At 41.9% G+C, this 18,610-nt stretch overlaps 1 protein-coding gene across 2 annotated transcripts in view; it reads left to right on the plus strand.

Moving 5' to 3' along the window:
* ACOXL (acyl-CoA oxidase like) overlaps nucleotides 1–18,610 on the plus strand; it is a 328,413-nt gene that overhangs the window by 170,932 nt on the left and 138,871 nt on the right. The gene's annotated exons all lie outside the window — the stretch shown is intronic.

Raw genomic sequence — 18,610 nt, forward strand, 5'->3', positions numbered from 1 at the left:
TCTGCCTCTTTCTTTCTTTCCCTCTACACAGATGTTAACCTGCTTCATATTGTCCTACATGTCACTGAAGTTATGTTCTTTTTTTTCTTTATACTTCAATTTGGATAATGTCCATGGATCTGTCTTCAAGTTTTCTGATTCTTTTGTATACAATGTCCAATCTACTAAAAAGTGCTGATCCCTCCCTGGAATTCTATTCATCAAGGCTCCTTGAAGCTTTTGTTCTTTGACGGCACTTTGGGAAAATATGATTTTTATTTTATCCACTTTCTTGCTGTTATTAAGGGATCAAAAATCTCTGGTGTCCTTTTATATCTTAGCCCTGTGACATTTCTTTAACCTTATTGATGTCATCTGAAATTGTCACTAACTCTCTACAAAATGTTGTTGTTCAGTCACTTAGTCATGTCTGACTCTTTGCGACCCCATGGACTGCAGCACGCCAGGCTTCCCTCACATTCTATCACTATCTCCTGGAGTTTGCTCAAACTCATGTCTGGTTAGTCAATGGTACCATCCAACCATCTCATCCTCTGTTGTCCCCTTCTCCTCCTGTCCTCAATCTTTCCCAGCATCAGGGTCTTTTCCAATGAGTTGGCTCTTCGAATCAGGTGGGTAATGTATTGGAGCTTCAGCTTCAGCATCAGTCCTTCCATTGAATATTCAGGGTTGATTTCCTTTAGGATGGACTGGTTTGATCTCCTTGCAGTCTAAAGGACTCTCAAGAGTCTTCTCCAACACCACAGTTCAAAGACCTCACATACCCCTTTTGATCTTACACTTCCTGACTTGCTTCAACTGAGCCAGATAATTCTTGACACAAAGGTTGGTTTTCAGTGGTTCTCTGATGTGCTTTTTAAAAACGACAGACTCTCTGCACCTACTCCCATGATTCAGATTCACTTGATCTAGGGAGCATCCTAAGGAATCCAGAGTTATTATGCTCTTAAGTTCCTTGGTGATTCTTATGAGCAGCCAGAGCTGAGAATTGCAGGAACTTTTTTAGAAAGTTTCCTAGCATGACCTGCAAATAATTTTCACTAATAGTTAAGAAGCAGCAGTATTAAATTATCATGAACATTTATGGTGGAGCAAAATAACTTGACAATGAAACCTAAGAATGTTTTGCATGCATGCCAAAGACAAACAAAATTTTTCCTTTGACATTTTTGCCCAGCGGGATCTGTGGTATTATGAAGAGGGAAGGGTGTCTGTAAATTCTTAATCTACAACTGACAAATCCATGACAAAAGAAGTTACTGGACCACATAACAAATAGGCACTATATAGTCCACACTGATAAGTTTATATATATATACACACAAACACGTATTTGTACACATGTGTATAACTTTATATATATATGTATATATATATATAACTTTATATATATACATATAAACACCCATCTTTATATATAACAAAAGTGTTATATGTATCTACATATTTCTTTTTTCTTCAGCTCCATCTTTATTCTTTATTTACTTATTGTAAAAATAATTGTACTTTATTTTTATTTGAGATGTAGTTGCTTTCACAATGTTGTGTCAGTCTCTGCTCTACAATGAAGTGAATCACCTCTAAGTATGCATATGTCCCGTCCCTTTGGGATTTCCCCTTCCCCTCATCGTGCACATCTAGGTCGCCACCGAGCACCGAGCTGAGCTCCCTGTGCTTTATATCAAGTTCCTGCTGCTGCTGCTGCTAAGTTGCTTCAGTCGTTTCTGACTCTGTGTGACCCCATAGACGGAAGCCTACCAGGCTCCCCCGTCCCTGGGATTCTTCAGGCAAGAACACTGGAGTGGGGTGCCATTTCCTTCTCCAATGCATGAAAGTGAAAAGTGAAGGTGAAGTTGCTCAGTCGTGTCCGACTCTTCGTGACCCTGTGGACTGCAGCCTACCAAGTTCCTCCGCCCATGGGATTTTCCAGGCAAGAGTACTGGAGTGGGAATTGCCCCTAGGACCTCCCTGATTTTCATGACCTTTACCTCCTTGGGCCCTGAGTGGCCTCTGGTCTAGTTCAGTGTCCCCAGCATGGCTCTGTTGTTCCCTGCCTTGTTTTCCTTCTCCCTGTCCCCCAATAGCAGCAGGAGGTGGACCCACTGAAAATCTGGTTAAAGGAATCCCCAGGACAAAGTGCCGCAACTGTGGGGAGAGATTGTCTGTGTTTTATTTTATTTTATTTATTTTATTTTATTTTTAAACTTTACATAATTGTATTAGTTTTGCCAAATATCAAAATGAATCCGCCACAGGTATATATGTGTTCCCCATCCTGAACCCTCCTCCCTCCCCATACCATCCCTCTGGGTCATCCCAGTGCTCTAGCCCCAAGCATCCAGTATTGCGCATCGAACCTGGACTAGCATCTCATTTCATACATGATATTTTACATGTTTCAATGCCATTCTCCCAAATCTTCCCACCTGAAAAGAAGGTGGCGTTTCTGTGACAAAGTCTGGCTTTCCTATTTCTCTCTCATTTACCAACCCTATTGCTTCTCTTCCTAGTAAGGAAATAGTTTAATGCAGTTGGTTGTTACATGACAGAATTTAATGCTAAGTACCTCTCCCCAACACCCTACTTTTAAAAAAAATTATTTTTAAAGTTTGGCTGCACCAGGTCTTAGCTGCAGGGTGTGTGTGCATGCATGCTCAGTCATGTCTGACTCTTTGTGACCCTGGGGATTGTAACCCCCCAGGCTCCTCTGTCCATGGGATTTTCCAGACAAGAATACTAGAATGGGTTGCCATTTCCTCCTCCAAGTGATCTTCCTGACCCAGGGATCGAACCCATATCTCCTGCATTGGCAGGTGGATTCTTTACCACTGAGCCAACCCAGAATCTACCTCCTGGATAAGGGATTGAACCTGCGTCCCCTGCATTGTGAGTGTGAAGTCTTAGCCACTGGACCATTAGGGAAGTCTCCCTAAACACCCCTCTTTTTAAAAACTAAGGTTATCAAAACTTGGTTACAGGTTCCTTCTTCCAGTTCCTGTGGGCACAGTTCTACCAGTCAACTGACTGCAGTTTCAGGGTCTGGGTAACCTGAGGTTCGATGGGTTAGACGTTTGTTCAATGCATTGGGTTCCATTCAAGTGTAGAGAAACAGCTGTGAGGGTCTAGGCCTACGGGTGTATGTGGCTGGAGTTAGGTGATCAGGGAAAACACCCCACCAGCCAGGCTCAGCAGCCCTGCCTCTCTTCCCATCTAATGTAATCAAAGTGCAAAGAGTCAGAGCTTCATGTCACAGTAAGATGCAGGTCATGGAAGTGAAATGGGACAGCTCCTTGCAGGACACCTCACGTATGTCCATGTCCTCAGCAGTCATACGGCCCCTTGCTAGTCGGGCTGCCAGGTAAATTGTGGTCTCCCAGTTGACTTTGAGTTTCAGATGCCGACACACGGCTTTGAGGTCTCAGTGTGTTCCCAGGACGGCAACAGGGAGCGTGCTCTTAAACTAAAGATTAAGCACTATTTGTCTGGAATTCAGATTTTCCTGGGCATGCTCTGCTTCTCTTTGTTGAATCTGGCAGTCTTGCTGGAGTCAGACGTGGTCCCTGCCTCATGGAGCTTTGCTGCTTCGTCTGGGTTTTGACAGTAGCGGGTTGGTAAGCTGATCTGGTTCCCAAACCCTTCTCCTTGCCCATTGCCTCTGCAAGTCTGGAGATGGGGTGGGCCTGCTTGGGCCTTAGCAAGCCCCCCGCCCCCCTGGCCCACTCCACTCATGTCCTCTTGGCCTTGACAAGGAGGGGACAGAACCGGATGTCCTTTGGCACCTGCTTCTCTAGAAGAGGTAGGACGCATGTCCCACCTGGCTGCTCAGCTGCCGGGCAGAGCCAACTCAACAGGGAGGGGGCTGGCTCAATGGGGGTGTCTGTTCCAGGTGGTGGGGGCCCCTTGAGGAGCCTGCCAGGTCTTCCTCCTTCCTCTCCCCCTCTTCCCCTCATGTGTGGCAGGTCCCTCTCTAGGCCTGAGGACTTGAGAGCCAACAGAACCGTCACAGCCCTGCTGGGGTGGCCCCATGGCCGGGGAAGACAGGCGGCCCGTTTCCCTGTGGCTGTGCATGCCCATCCTCGGGTCACTTCTTATCCTTGGAGGGGCTCCTTCCCATGCTGGTGCTCCAGTGTCTTCCATGCATCCTGGCTCAGGGCTGTGCCCATGGGTGCCTAGCACCTGGGCCTTACTGAACCTCTGTGTTCTCACTCACTATGACAGTAATTAGCGATTGTGATGGGAATGTTTCTGTTGGTATTCAGTCGCTAAGTCGTGTCTGACTCATTGAGACCCCATGGATTGTAGCCTACCAGACTCCTCTGTCCGTGGGATTTCCCAGGCAAGATTAATGGAGTGAGTTGCGCTGCCCTCCTCCAGGGGCTTTTCCCAACTCAGGGACTGAACCCATGTCTCCTGCAGTGGCAGGCAGGTTCTTTACTGCTGAGCCACCAGGGAAGCCCACATGGTGGGAATACATGCCAATAACTGTCAGTTGCTGTGTGGCCATTATCCCAAGACATCTCAAACTTTCCACACCCATCCTGCCAGTTATCACATTCTGGTGACTTTTCCTTCTACTATGAAATCCCTTAAAGCTCACCGTCTCCAGCATCTTGCCAGCTCCTTCTCTTGCCTCTGTGCACCCCACATCCAGCCTGGCCCTGGTCAAATCCATTCTCCACAAGTTCCATAGCTGGGATGAAATCTGAATTCTTACCTGCCTGCTGGGACCCTCCCATGGGCTCTCTCTGTCTTCTGCACCGGAAGAAACTTGCTCCCTCATGTGGCACCCAGGGCACCTTTACCTGCCTGGCCCCTAAGACCCCCAACCCATCTGTCGCCTCTTCTGTCCTTCACCCAGGCCTGGATCAACCTATTTCCTGCTTCAGCCTTTCTTACAGTAGCCCCCTCCCTCATCCCACCACTCACCTCTCACATCTTTGCCTCCCATCACCTGTTGTCATGTGCCCTAACTCACCTTCTTCCCTGAGCCCCTCCTGGAATTTGTTGTTGTTCAGTCACTAAGTCATGTCTGACTCTTTGGGACCCCATGGACTGCAGCACACCAGGCTCCTCTGTCCTCCACTGAGGACAGACTCCTCCTGGAGTTTGCTCAGATTCCTGTCCATTGAGTTGGTGATGCTATCTAACATCTAATCCTCTGTTGTCCCCCTCTCTTCTTGCCCCCAATCTTTCCCAGCATCAGGGTCTTTTCCAACGAGTTGGCTCTTCGCATCAGGTGGCCAAAGTATTGGCACTTCAGCATCCATCCTTCCAATGAATGTTCAGGGTTGATTTCCTTTAGGATTGACTGGTTTCGATCTCCTTGTTATCCGAGGGATTCTCAAGAGTCTTCTCCAGCACCACAGTTCAAAAGCATCTATTCTTTGGCACTCAGCCTTCCTTATGATCCAACTCTCACATTCATATGTGACTACTAGAAAAGCCATAGCTTTGACTATACTTACCTTTCTGTTGGCAAAGTGATATTTCTGCTTTTTAAGATGCTGTCTAGGTTTGTCATAGCTTTCCCTACACTGAAACCAAGCACCACACAAGGGCCAACAAGTTCCAGGGCAAGACATACCACACAAAGTCTCCAGCAACACAGGAACACAGCCCTGAGCTCCAATATACAGGCTGCCCAAAGTTACTACAAACCATAGACATCTCGTAACTCATTACTGGACACTTCATTGCACTCCAGAGAGAAGAAATCCAGCTCCACCCACTAGAACACCGACACAAGCTTCCCTAACCAAGAAACCTTGACAAGCCACCTGCACAAACCCACACAGAGCGAGGAAATGCCACAATAAAGAGAACTCCACAAACTGCCAGAATACAGAAAGGACACCCCAAACTCAGCAATTTAAACAAGATGAAGAGACAGAGGAATACCCAGCAAATAAAGGAACAGGATAAATGCCCACCAAACCAAACAAAAGAGGAAGAGATAGGGAATCTACCTGATAAAGAATTCCAAATAATGATAGTGAAAATGATCCAAAATCTTGAAATCAAAATGGAATCACAGATAAACAGCCTGGAGACAAGGATTGAGAAGATACAAGAAAGGTTTAACAAGGACCTAGAAGAAATAAAAGAGTCAATATATAATGAATAATGCAATTAATGAAATCAAAAACACTCTGGAGGCAACAAATAGAATAACAGAGGCAGAAGGTAGGATTAGTGAATTAGAAGATAGAATTGTAGAAACAAATGAATCAGAGAGGAAAAAAGAAAAACAAATTAAAAGAAATGAGGACAATCTCAGAGACCTCCAGAACAATATTAAAGGCTACAACATTCGAATCATAGGAGTCCTGGAAGAAGACAAAAAGAAAGACCATGAGAAAATACTTGAGGAGATAATAGTTGAAAACTTTCCTAAAATGGGGAAGGAAATAATCACCCAAGTCCAAGAAACCCAGAGAGTCCCAAACAGGATAAACCCAAGGCGAAACACCCCAAGACACATATTAATCAAATTAACAAAGATCAAACACAAAGAACAAATATTAAAAGCAGCAAGGGAAAAACAACAAATAACACACAAAGGAATTCCCATAAGGATAACAGCTGATCTTTCAATAGAAACTCTTCAGGCCAGGAGGGAATGGCAAGACATACTTAAAATGATGAAAGAAAATAACCTACAGCCCAGATTACTGTACCCAGCAAGGATCTCATTCAAATATGAAGGAGAAATCAAAAGCTTTACAGACAAGCAAAAGCTGAGAAAATTCAGCACCACCAAACCAGCTCTCCAACAAATACTAAAGGATATTCTCTAGATAGGAAACACAAAAAGGGTGTATAAACTCGAACCCAAAACAATAAAGTAAATGGCAATTGGATAATACATATCAATAATTACCTTAAACATAAATGGGTTGAATGCCCCAACCAAAAGACAAAGACTGGCTGAATAGATACAAAAACAAGACCCCTATATATGTTCTCTACAAGACACCCACCTCAAAACAGGGGACACATACCGACTGAAAGTGAAGGGCTGGAAAAAGATATTCCATGCAAATAGAGACCAAAAGAAAGCAAGAGTAGCAATACTCATATCAGATAAAATAGACTTTAAAACAAAGGCTGTGAAAAGAGACAAGGTCACTACATAATGATCAAAGGATCAATCCAAGAAGATATAACAATTATAAATATATATGCACCCAACATAGGAGCACCACAATATGTAAGACAAATGCTAACAAGTATGAAAGGGGAAATTAACAATAACACAATAATAGTGGGAGACTTTAATACCCCACTCACACCTATGGATAGATCAACTAAACAGAAAATTAACAAGGAAACACAAACTTTAAACCATATAATAGACCAGTTAGACCTAATTGATATCTATAAGACATTTCACCCCAAAACAATGAATTTCACCTTTTTCTCAAGTACACACGGAACCTTCTCCAGGATAGATCACATCCTGGGCCATAAATCTAGCCTTGATAAATTCAAAAAAATTGAAATCATTCCAAGCATCTTTTCTGACCACAATGCAGTAAGATTAGATCTCAATTACAGGAGAAAAACTATTAAAAATTCCAACATATGGAGGCTGAACAACAAGCTGCTGAATAAACAACAAATCACAGAAAAAATCAAAAAAGAAATCAAAATTTGCATAGAAATGAATGAAAATGAAAACACAACAACCCCAAACCTGTGGGACACTGTAAAAACAGTCCTAAGGGGAAATTTCATAGCAATACAGGCATACCTCAAGAAACAAGAAAAAAGTCAAATAAATAACCTAACTCTACACCTAAAGCAACTAGAAAAGGAAGAAATGAAGAACCCCAGGGTTAGTAGAAAGAAAGAAATCTTAAAAATTAGGGCAGAAATAAATGCAAAAGAAACAAAAGAGACCATAGAAAAAATCAACAAAGCCAAAAGCTGGTTCTTTAAAAGGATAAACAAAATTGACAAACCATTAGCTAGACTCATCAAGAACCAAAGGGAGAAAAATCAAATCAATAAAATTAGAAATGAAAATGGAGAGATCACAACAGACAACACAGAAATACAAAGGATCATAAGAGACTACTATCAGCAATTGTATGCCAATAAAATGGACAATGTGGAAGAAATGGACAAATTCTTAGAAAAGTACAACTTTCAGAAACTGGACCAGGAAGAAATAAAAAATCTTAACAGACCCATCACAAACACGGAAATTGAAACTGTAATCAGAAATCTTCCAGCAAACAAAAGCCCAGGTCCAGACAGCTTCACAGCTGAATTCTACCAAAAATTTAGAGAAGAGCTAACACCTATCCTACTCAAACTCTTCCAGAAAATTGCAGAGGAAGGTAAACTTCCAAACTCATTCTATGAGGCCACCATCACCCTAATACCAAAACCTGACAAAGATGCCACAAAAAAACAAAACTACAGGCCAATATCACTGATGAACATAGATGCAAAAATCCTTAACAAAATTCTAGCAATCAGAATCCAACAACACATTAAAAAGATCATACATCATGACCAAGTGGGCTTTATCCCAGGGATGCAAGGATTCTTCAATATCCACAAATCAATCAATGTAATACACCACATTAACAAATTGAAAAATAAAAACCATATGATTCTCTCAATAGATGCAGAGAAAGCCTTTGACAAAATTCAACATCCATTTATGATAAAAACTCTCCAGAAAGCAGGAATAGAAGGAACATACCTCAACATAATAAAAGCTATATATGACAAACCCACAGCAAACATTATCCTCAATGGTGAAAAATTGAAAGCATTTCCCCTAAAATCAGGAACAAGACAAGGGTACCCACTTTCACCATTACTATTCAACATAGTTTTGGAAGTTTTGGCCACAGCAATCAGAGCAGAAAAAGAAATAAAAGGAATCCAAATTGGAAAAGAAGAAGTAAAACTCTCACTGTTTGCAGATGACATGATCCTCTACATAGAAAACCCTAAAGACTCCACCAGAAAATTAGTAGAATTAATCAATGAATATAGTAAGGTTGCAGGATATAAAATCAACACACAGAAATCCCTTGCATTCCTATACACTAATAATGAGGAAGTAGAAAGAGAAATTAAGGAAACAATTCCATTCACCATTGCAACGAAAAGAATAAAATACTTAGGAATATATCTACCTAAAGAAACTAAAGACCTATATATAGAAAACTATAAAACACTGGTGAAAGAAATCAAAGAGGACACTAATAGATGGAGAGAGATACCATGTTCATGGGTCGGAAGAATCAATATAGTGAAAATGAGTATACTACCCAAAGCAATATATAGATTCAATGCAATCCCTATCAAGCTACCAATGGTATTCTTCACAGAGCTAGAACAAATAATTTCACAATTTGTATGGAAATACAAAAAACCTCGAATAGCCAAAGCAATCTTGAGAAAGAAGAATGGAACTGGAGGAATCAACCTGCCTGACTTCAGGCTCTACTACAAAGCCACAGTCATCAAGACAGTATGGTACTGGCACAAAGACAGAAATATGGAAAAATGGAACAAAATAGAAAGCCCAGAGATAAATCCACACACCTATGGACACCTTATCTTTGACAAAGGAGGCAAGAATATACAATGGAGAAAAGACAATCTCTTTAACAAGTGGTGCTGGGAAAACTGGTCAACCACTTGTAAAAGAATGAAACTAGAACACTTTCTAACACCATACACAAAAATAAACTCAAAATGGATTAAAGATCTAAACGTAAGACTAGAAACTATAAAAGTCCTAGAGGAGACCATAGGCAAAACACTCTCCGACATACATCACAGCAGGATCCTCTATGACCCACCTCCCAGAATATTGGAAATAAAAGTAAAAATAAACAAATGGGACCTAATTAAACTTAAAAGCTTCTGCACAACAAAGGAAACTATAAGCAAAGTGAAAAGACAGCCTTCAGAATGGGAGAAAATAATAGCAAATGAAGCAACTGACAAACAACTAATCTCCGAAATATACAAGCAACTCCTACAGCTGAATTCCAGAAAAATAAATGACCCAATCAAAAAATGGGCCAAAGAACTAAACAGACATTTCTCCAAAGAAGACATACAGATGGCTAACAAACACATGAAAAGATGCTCAACATCACTCATTATCAGAGAAATGCAAATTAAAACCACTATGAGGTACCATTTCACGCCAGTCAGAATGGCTGCGATCCAAAAGTCTACAAGCAATAAATGCTGGAGAGGGTGCGGAGAAAAGGGAACCCTCTTACACTGTTGGTGGGAATGCAAACTAGTACAGCCACTATGGAGAACAGTGTGGAGATTCCTTAAAAAACTGGGAATAGAACTGCCTTATGACCCAATCCCACTGCTGGGCATACACACTGAGGAAACCAGAATTGAAAGAGACACGTGTGCCCCAATGTTCATCGCAGCACTGTTTATTATAGCCAAGACATGGAAGCAACCTAGATGTCCAACAGCAGATGAATGGATAAGAAAGCCGTGGTACATATACACAATGGAGTATTACTCAGCCATTAAAAAGATACATTTGAATCAGTTCTAATGAGGTGGATGAAACTGGAGCCTATTATACAGAGTGAAGTAAGCCAGAAAGAAAAACACCAATACAGTATACTAACGCATATATATGGAATTTAGAAAGATGGTAACAATAACCCTATATATGAGACCGCAAAAGAGACACTGATGTATAAAACAGTCTTTTGGACTCTGTGGGAGAGGGAGAGGGTGGGATGATTTGGGAAAATGGCATTGAAACATGTATAATATCATATATGAAACGAGTTGCCAGTCAAGGTTCGATGCACAATACCGGATGCTTGGGGCTGGTGCACTGGGACGACCCAGAGGGATGGTATGGGGAGGGAGGAGGGAGGGGGGTTCAGGATGGGGAACACGTGTATACCTGTGGCAGATTCATGTTGATATATGGCAAAACCAATACAATATTGTAAAGTTAAAAAATAAAATAAAAAAGTAAAAAAAAAAAAAAATAAGAAGACTAGAGATACTCTAAAAAAAAAAATAATAATTTCATGGTTGCAGTCGCTATCCACAATGATTTTAGAGCCCAGGAAAATCAAATCTGTAACTGCTCCCACTCTCGTGGAATAAGGAGGGCTTTGTAGGCCTCTTAGAGCAGCATCCTGGCCTCCTTTACTCGTTGCACAGTGGCTCTTGGTTTACCATCGTGAATTCTTTGAGCATAGGAATTGTGGATCCTTAATTTGGCATTGCCACATCTAAGAGTAGCCTGACTTTCTGCATGGGGTACTTCAACTCAACTCAATGAAATTACCTTGTGTGATTACATCACTCTTGGCCATGAGGCTGTTTGGAGCTTTTCCATTAAATATTTTGATGGTTTTTGAAGCAGAAGTTATACATTGTGAGGAAGGCATCCAGGGCTAGTTGGCCAGGGCAGTTGGTTGTTGAAGTCTCTCCTTGGAATCATCTAGTGGGGTTTGCCACAAAAATGAATATCCTAGCTTAGAGTGTCTCCGACAACTTCTTAAAAAGCTCAGTGTGTGTGACGTGCCAGGCAATAGTATTTTAGGTTTGCCTCTCCTGTTATTTATTCCAGCCCACATGGGCAGCTCAGCAGTCCAGGCTGCGTTCGAGGCCAGGAGGGACCACTTCACCATTGTGTTGCTGTCTTTTTTTTTTTTTTTTAATATGGATCATTTGTTTTTTCAAGCCTTTAAAATTTTTTTCATAATATCCCTTCTATTTTGTGTTTCAGTATTTATGCTTTGAGGCATATGGGATCTTATCTCCCCAACCAGTGATTGAATCCACACCCACTGCTTTCGGAGGTGAAGTCTTAGGCACTGGACCGCCAAGGAAGTCCAGTGCTTCTGTCTTTATCCTGGATCCAGGCCTTCTTATTTTGCCCAAGACCTGTAAAGATAAAATGAAGATGATAGCTTGACACATATTCAATTGCCTGTCATATACCAGGCGCTGTCCTAAGATTTTTACATGGAGTAAACTCAATGTCTTGTGACAACTGACCAAGTTTCTGTCTTTGTTTTTAATGGATGTCTCCATAGCACCTACCTAAAACTGTGCCTGGCATAAAGTAAGATTTTATTAATATTTTTGAATAAATGAATGGATAGAATGATACTTCACAGTCTCAGAAATTCACCAAAGGGAGCATTCCTGGTGATCCAGTGGCTAAGACTCTGTTCTTCCAATGCAGGGGTCCCGGGTTCCATCTCTGGTCAGGGAACTAGATCCCACTTGCCACAACTAAAGATCCTGCATGCCACGACTAAGACCCGACACAGCCAAATAAAGAAATAAATATTTTTTTAAAAAGAAATTCACCATAGTGCTGTCCTTATCAAAAAATGGAGTTCCAGGGATGTTAAGCGTCTTAGAGTTCCTCCACCAAATGAAGACTATCTATAACTATAAATCAAATACTACATATAGTATATTATATAACATGTATAGTACTGTTTATGATACTGCTGAACTGTGTTTTTAATATAATCCTGAAATCTCATTGCCAAAATGTCTTGTTTACTTTTATGTAACACAGATTTTGTAAAGGAATCCTGCCCTCTTGCTGACTTAACAGTTTTAGAGATACTCAATGTGCACTTCTCATGAATTTTGCTCGATAGTGGTTTCTAGCACTTCAAGTGGACGTAACCCGTAAACAACTAGTTCATGTTTCTAGAGGCACTACCTGTTAAATAAACAGGTTTGGAGATGTGGAATGTTTTTGCCACAGAATCTCTATTCCCTAATTTATCTTCTGGGCCCCTCCAAGTTTCTTATATCAGACTTTCTTAAGACGTGTGCCCCTTGGACTCTTACATATCCTGAACACAGAAGGGTTTCTCAGAGCTCCTTGGCAAGTAGACGTGAGAGTCTGACAATGGATAAGTGCCGTTCAGTTCAGTTCAGTTCAGTCGCTCAGTCGTGTCTGACTCTTTGCGACCCCATGAACTGGGGCACGCCAGGCTCCCTGCCGTTCACCAACTCCCAGAGTTCACCGAAACTCGTGTGCATTGAGTCAGTGCTGTCATCCAGCCATCTCATCCACTGTCATCCCCTTCTCCTCCTGCCCCCAATCCCTCCCAGCATCAGGGACTTTTCAAATGAGTCAGCTCTTCACATCAGGTGGCCAAGTACTGCAGTTTTAGCTTCAACATCAGTCCCTCCAATGAACACCCAGGACTGATCTCCTTTAGGATGGACTGGTTGGATCTCCTTGCAGTCCAAGGGACTCTCAAGAGTCTTCTTCAATACCACAGTTCAAAAGCATCAATTCTTCGGCAGTCAGCTTTCTTCACATTCCAACTCTCACATCCATACATGACTACTGGAAAAACCATAGTCTTGATCAGATGGACCTTTGTTGTCAAAGTAATGTCTCTGCTTTTTAATATGCTGTCTAGGTTGGTCATAGCTTTCCTTCTAAGGAGTAAGCATCTTTTAATTTCTTGGCTGCAATCACCATCTGCAGTGATTTTGGAGCCCAGAAAAATAAAGTCAGCCACTGTTTCCCCATCTATTTCCCATGAAGTGATGGGAGTGGATGCCGTGATCTTAGTTTTATGAATGTTGAGCTTTAAGCCAACATTTTCCACTCTCCTCTTTCACTTTCATCAAGAGGTTCTTTAGTTTTTCTTCACTTTCTGCCATAAGGGAATCACCATCTTGGCTGCAATCACCATCTGCATATCTGAGGTTATTGATATTTCTCCTGGCAATCTTGATTCCAGCTTGTGCTTCTTCTAGCTCAGCATTTCTCATGATGTACTCTGCATATAAGTTAAATAAGCAGGGTGACAATATACAGCCTTGACATACTCCTTTTCCGATTTGGAACCAGTCTGTTGTTCCATGTCCAGTTCTAACTGCTGCTTCCTGACCTGCATGCAGGTTTCTCAAGAGGCAGGTCAGGTGGTCTGGTATTCCCATCTCTTTCAGAATTTTCCAGTTTATTGTGATCCACATAGTCAAAGGCTTTGGCATAATCAGTAAAGCAGAAATAGATGTTTTTCTGGAACTCTCTTGCTTTTTCCATGATCCATCGGTTGTTGGCAATCTGATCTCTGGTTCCTCTGCCTTTTCTAAAACCAGCTTGAACATCTGGGAGTTCATGGTTCACATATTGCTGAAGCTTGGCTTGGAGAATTTTGACCATTAATTTACTAGTTTGTGAGATGAGTGCAATTGTGCAGTAGTTTGAGCATTCTTTGGCATTGCCTTTCTTTGGGATTGGAATGAAAACTGACATTTTCCAGTTCTGTGGCCACTGCTGAGTTTTCCAAATTTGCTGGCATATCGAGTGTAGCACTTTCACAGCATCATCTTTCAGGATTTGGAATAGCTCAACTGGAATTCCACTGCCTCCACTAGCTTTGTTCGTAGTGATGCTTTCTAAGGCCCACTTGACTTCACATTCCAGGATGTCTGGCTCTAGGTGAGTGATCACACCATCGTGATTATCTAGGTCGTGAAAACCCTTTTTGTACAGTTCTGTGTATTCTTGCCACCTCTTCTTAATATCTTCTGCTTCTGTTAGGCCCATACCATTTCTGTCCTTTATAGAGCCCATCTTTGCATGAAATGTTCCCTTGGTATCTCTAATTTTCTTGAAGAGATCTCTAGTCTTTCCCATTCTGTTGTTTTCCTCTATTTCTTTGCATTGATCGCTAAGGAAGGCTTTCTTATATCTCTTTGCTATTCTTTGGAACTCTGCATTCAGATGCTTATATCTTTCCTTTTCTCCTTTGCTTTTCTCTTCTTTTCTTTTCACAGCTATTTGTAAGGCCTCCTCAGACAGCCACTTTGGTTTTTTGCATTTCTTTTCCATGGGGATGGTCCTGATCTCTGTCTCCTGTACAATGTCATGAATCTCCATCCATAGTTCATCAGGCACTCTATCTATCAGATCTAGTCCCTTAAATCTGTTCCTCACTTCCACTGTATAATCATAAGGGATTTGATTTAGGTCGTATCTGAATGGTCTATTGGTTTTCCACACTGTCTTCAATTCAAGTCTGAATTTGGCAATAAGGAGTTCATGATCTGAGCCACAGTCAGCTCCTGATCTTGTTTTTGCTGACTGTATAGAACTTCTCCATCTTTGGCTGCAAAGAATATAATCAGTCTGATTTCGGTGTTGACCATCTGGTGATGTACATGTGTAGAGTCTTCTCTTGTGTTGTTGGAAGAGGGTGTTTGCTATGACCAGTGTGTTCTCTTGGCAAAACTCTATGAGCCTTTGCCCTGCTTCATTCTGTACTCCAAGGCCAAATTTGCCTGTTACTCCAGGTGTTTCTTAACTTTCTAAGTGCCACTAGGGGAACCACTGTGTCTGGCCGTTGGTCATTCGTCCTCAGTAGGGCCCATGTCCTGTCAGTGTTCATCTCATTATTTAAAATTCCTTTTCTTTTTAAAAAATTTTTATTATTCTTTTCATTTTTGTTGTTCAGTCATTCAGTCATGTCTGCTTCTTTGTGACTCCATGGACTGCAGCACGCCAGGCTTCCCTGTCCTTCACAGTCTCCCAGAGCTTGCTCAAACTCATGTCCATTGAATCAGTGATGCCATGCAACCACATCATCTTCTGTAATCCCCGTCTTCTCCTGCCTTCAATTTTTCCCAGCATCAAGGTCTTTTCCAATGAGTTGGCTCTTCACATTTATTTTCAATTTTTTAGTTGGAGGAAAATTGCTTTACATTGTTGTGTTGGTTTCTGTCATACAACAATGAGAAAGTCATAATTACATACACACACACCACACACACACATATGTATATCTCCTCCTTCTTGAGCCTCCTCTTCCCCCCTAAAAAAAATCTCAGGCTAGTATTGCAAAGAAATCTTACCAAATCTCTTCTAAGAGAGCCTCAGTGATTCTTCCTTTTCTTAATCAATGTATTTCCCACCCATTTCCACTCTGGGGAACATCCAGGGGGGTGTGTGTGTGTGTGTATGTGTGTATGTGTGTATTTAGGGAGGTCAGAGGGGAATCAGGTACTTTTTTTAAATGGCCAGTCCTGAGGTTCTCTGAGAGTCATTGCACTGCAGCCACAGCCCAGGGCATAGGTGACTGTACCCCAGCATAGGTTTAGAGTGCTGCCCACTCCCTCTGGGCACTGACATGCACATTGCTCATAAGGGAATGTGGTGTGCTCAGTCACTCAGTCCTTTCTGACTCTGTGACCCCTTGGAGTGTAGCCTGCCAGGCTCCTCTGTCCGTGGGATTTCCTAGGCAAGAATATTGGAGTGGGTGGCCATTCCCTTTTCCAGGGAATCATCTCCACCCAGGGATCAACCCTGGACTAATGAGAATCAACTGTACAGCACAGGGAACTCTACTCAACATTCTGTGGTGACCGAAATAGGAAGGAAATCCCTCAAGAAAGGGGATATATTCATATATATAGCTGATTCACTCTGCTGTAGAGTAGAAACTAACAGCACTGTAACGCACACACACACAGTGTCAGTCCCTCAGTCGTGTCTGACTCTTTTGCGACTCCCCTGGACTGTAACCCACCAGGCTCCTCTGTCTATGGGATTCTCCAGGCAATAATACTGGAGTGGGTAGCCATTTCCTTCTTTAGGGGATCTTCCCAAACCAGAATCAAACCTCCATCTCCTGCATTGCTTACCACTGAGTTACCTGGGAAGCCCAATGAAAGAAGATATGGTCAGACAATAGACCATAAAAAAAAAAGTTTTGTGATCATTAGTTATCAGAGCAATGCAGATTCAAAGCATGAGGATTATCATTACATATCCATTTGTTGTTGTTGTTCAGTCGCCCAATCGTGTCCGACTTTTTGCAGTCCCATGGACTGCAACATGCCCGGCTTCCATGTCCCTCACCATCTCCCAGAGTTTGCCTGAATTCATGTTTGATGAACTCATCAAACATTCATCTTTGAGTTCATGTTTGATGAGTTCATTGGTGATGCTGTCTAGCCATCTCCTTCTCTGATGCCCTCTTCTCCTTCTGTCCTCAATCTTTCCCAGCATCAGGGACTTTTCCAATGAGTCTTTTGTTCGCATCAGATAACCAAAATACTGGAGCTTCAGCTTCAGCATCAGTCCTTCTAGTGACTGTTCAGGATTTATCTCCCTTAAGATTGACTGGTTTGATCTCCTTGCTGTCCAGGGGACTTTCAGGAGTCTTCTCCAGCACCACAGTTCAAATTCATCAATTCTATGGCTTCCAGCTCTCACAACTGTGTGTGACCCCTGGGAAAAGTATAGCCTTGACTATATGGACCTTTGTTGGCAGAGTAAAGTCTCTGCTTCTCAACACCCTGTCTAGGTTTGTCATCTGCTGTTAATAAAGCTGTTAATAATGCTAATGGATGCAATGAAATCCAAGAACTATTCATATCTCTAAAGTATGATTCCATCAAGGTTTTGCATTCATTATCTCAGCATATCTGGAAGACCCAGCAGTGGCCACAAGACTGGAAAAAGATCTATCCTTGTCGTCCCAATTCCCAAGAAGGGTAGTACCAAAGAATGTGCTAACCATCAGACAATTGCACTCATCTCCCACGCTAGTAAGGTCATGCTTAAAATCTTGCATGCTAGGCTTCAGCATTATGCAAACCAAGAACTTCCAGATGTCCAAGCTGGGTTTAGAAATGGAAGAAAAACTAAAGATCAAATTACCAACAATCACTGGATTATAGAAAAAGCGAGGGAATTTCAGAAAAACATCTATCTCTGTTTCATTGACTATGCTAAAGCCTTTGACTGGATCATGACAAACTGTGGAAAGCTCTCAGAGAGATGGGAATACCAGACCATCATACCTGTCTACCAAGAAACCTGTATGTGGGTCAAGAAGCAACAGTTAGAACCCTATATGGAACAACTGACTGGTTCAAAATTGGGAAAGGTTCAAAATTGGTTCAAAACTGTCGTAACAGGGCTGTCTGCTGTCACGCTGTTTGTTTAACCTATATGCTGAGCACATCATGAGAAATGCCAGGCTGGGTGAGTTACAAGCTGGAATCAAGATAGGCGAGAGGAACATCAACGACCTCAGAGATGCATATGATAACTACTCTAATGGCAGAAAGTGAAGAGGAACTAAAGAGCCTCTTGATGAGGGTGAAGGAGGAGAGTGAAAGGGCCAGCTCAAGGCTAAATATTAAAAAATTAAGATCATGGCATCTGGCCACAGTACTGCATGGCAAATAGAAGGGGAAAAGATGGAAGTAGTGACAGATTTCCTCTTCTTGGGCTTTAAAATCATTGCAGACGGTGAATGCAGCCATGAAATCAGAAGACTCTTGCTTCTTGGCAGGAAAGTGATGACATATCCATTAGGATGACTAAAATGAAAAGGACTGCAAAGATAGCTTGTTGGCCGGAACAACTAGGATTCCCGTGCACTGCTAGCGGGGATGTAAAGTTGCACAGCCACTGTGGAAAATTGTTTGGCAGTTTCTTAAAAAGTTAAAAATACGTATTCCATATGACCCAGTCATTTCACTCCTACATGTTTACTCAAGAGAAATAAAGACATATGTCTCCTCTAAGATTCTTACATGAATTTTCTTAGCAGCTTCACTTGTTGTAGCTCCAAAC

The sequence above is a fragment of the Bos grunniens genome, chromosome 11, assembly GCF_055505025.1.
Source record: "Bos grunniens cultivar Pamir isolate PY7600 chromosome 11, Bosgru_T2T1.0, whole genome shotgun sequence".
Taxonomy (NCBI): Eukaryota; Metazoa; Chordata; class Mammalia; order Artiodactyla; family Bovidae; genus Bos; species Bos grunniens.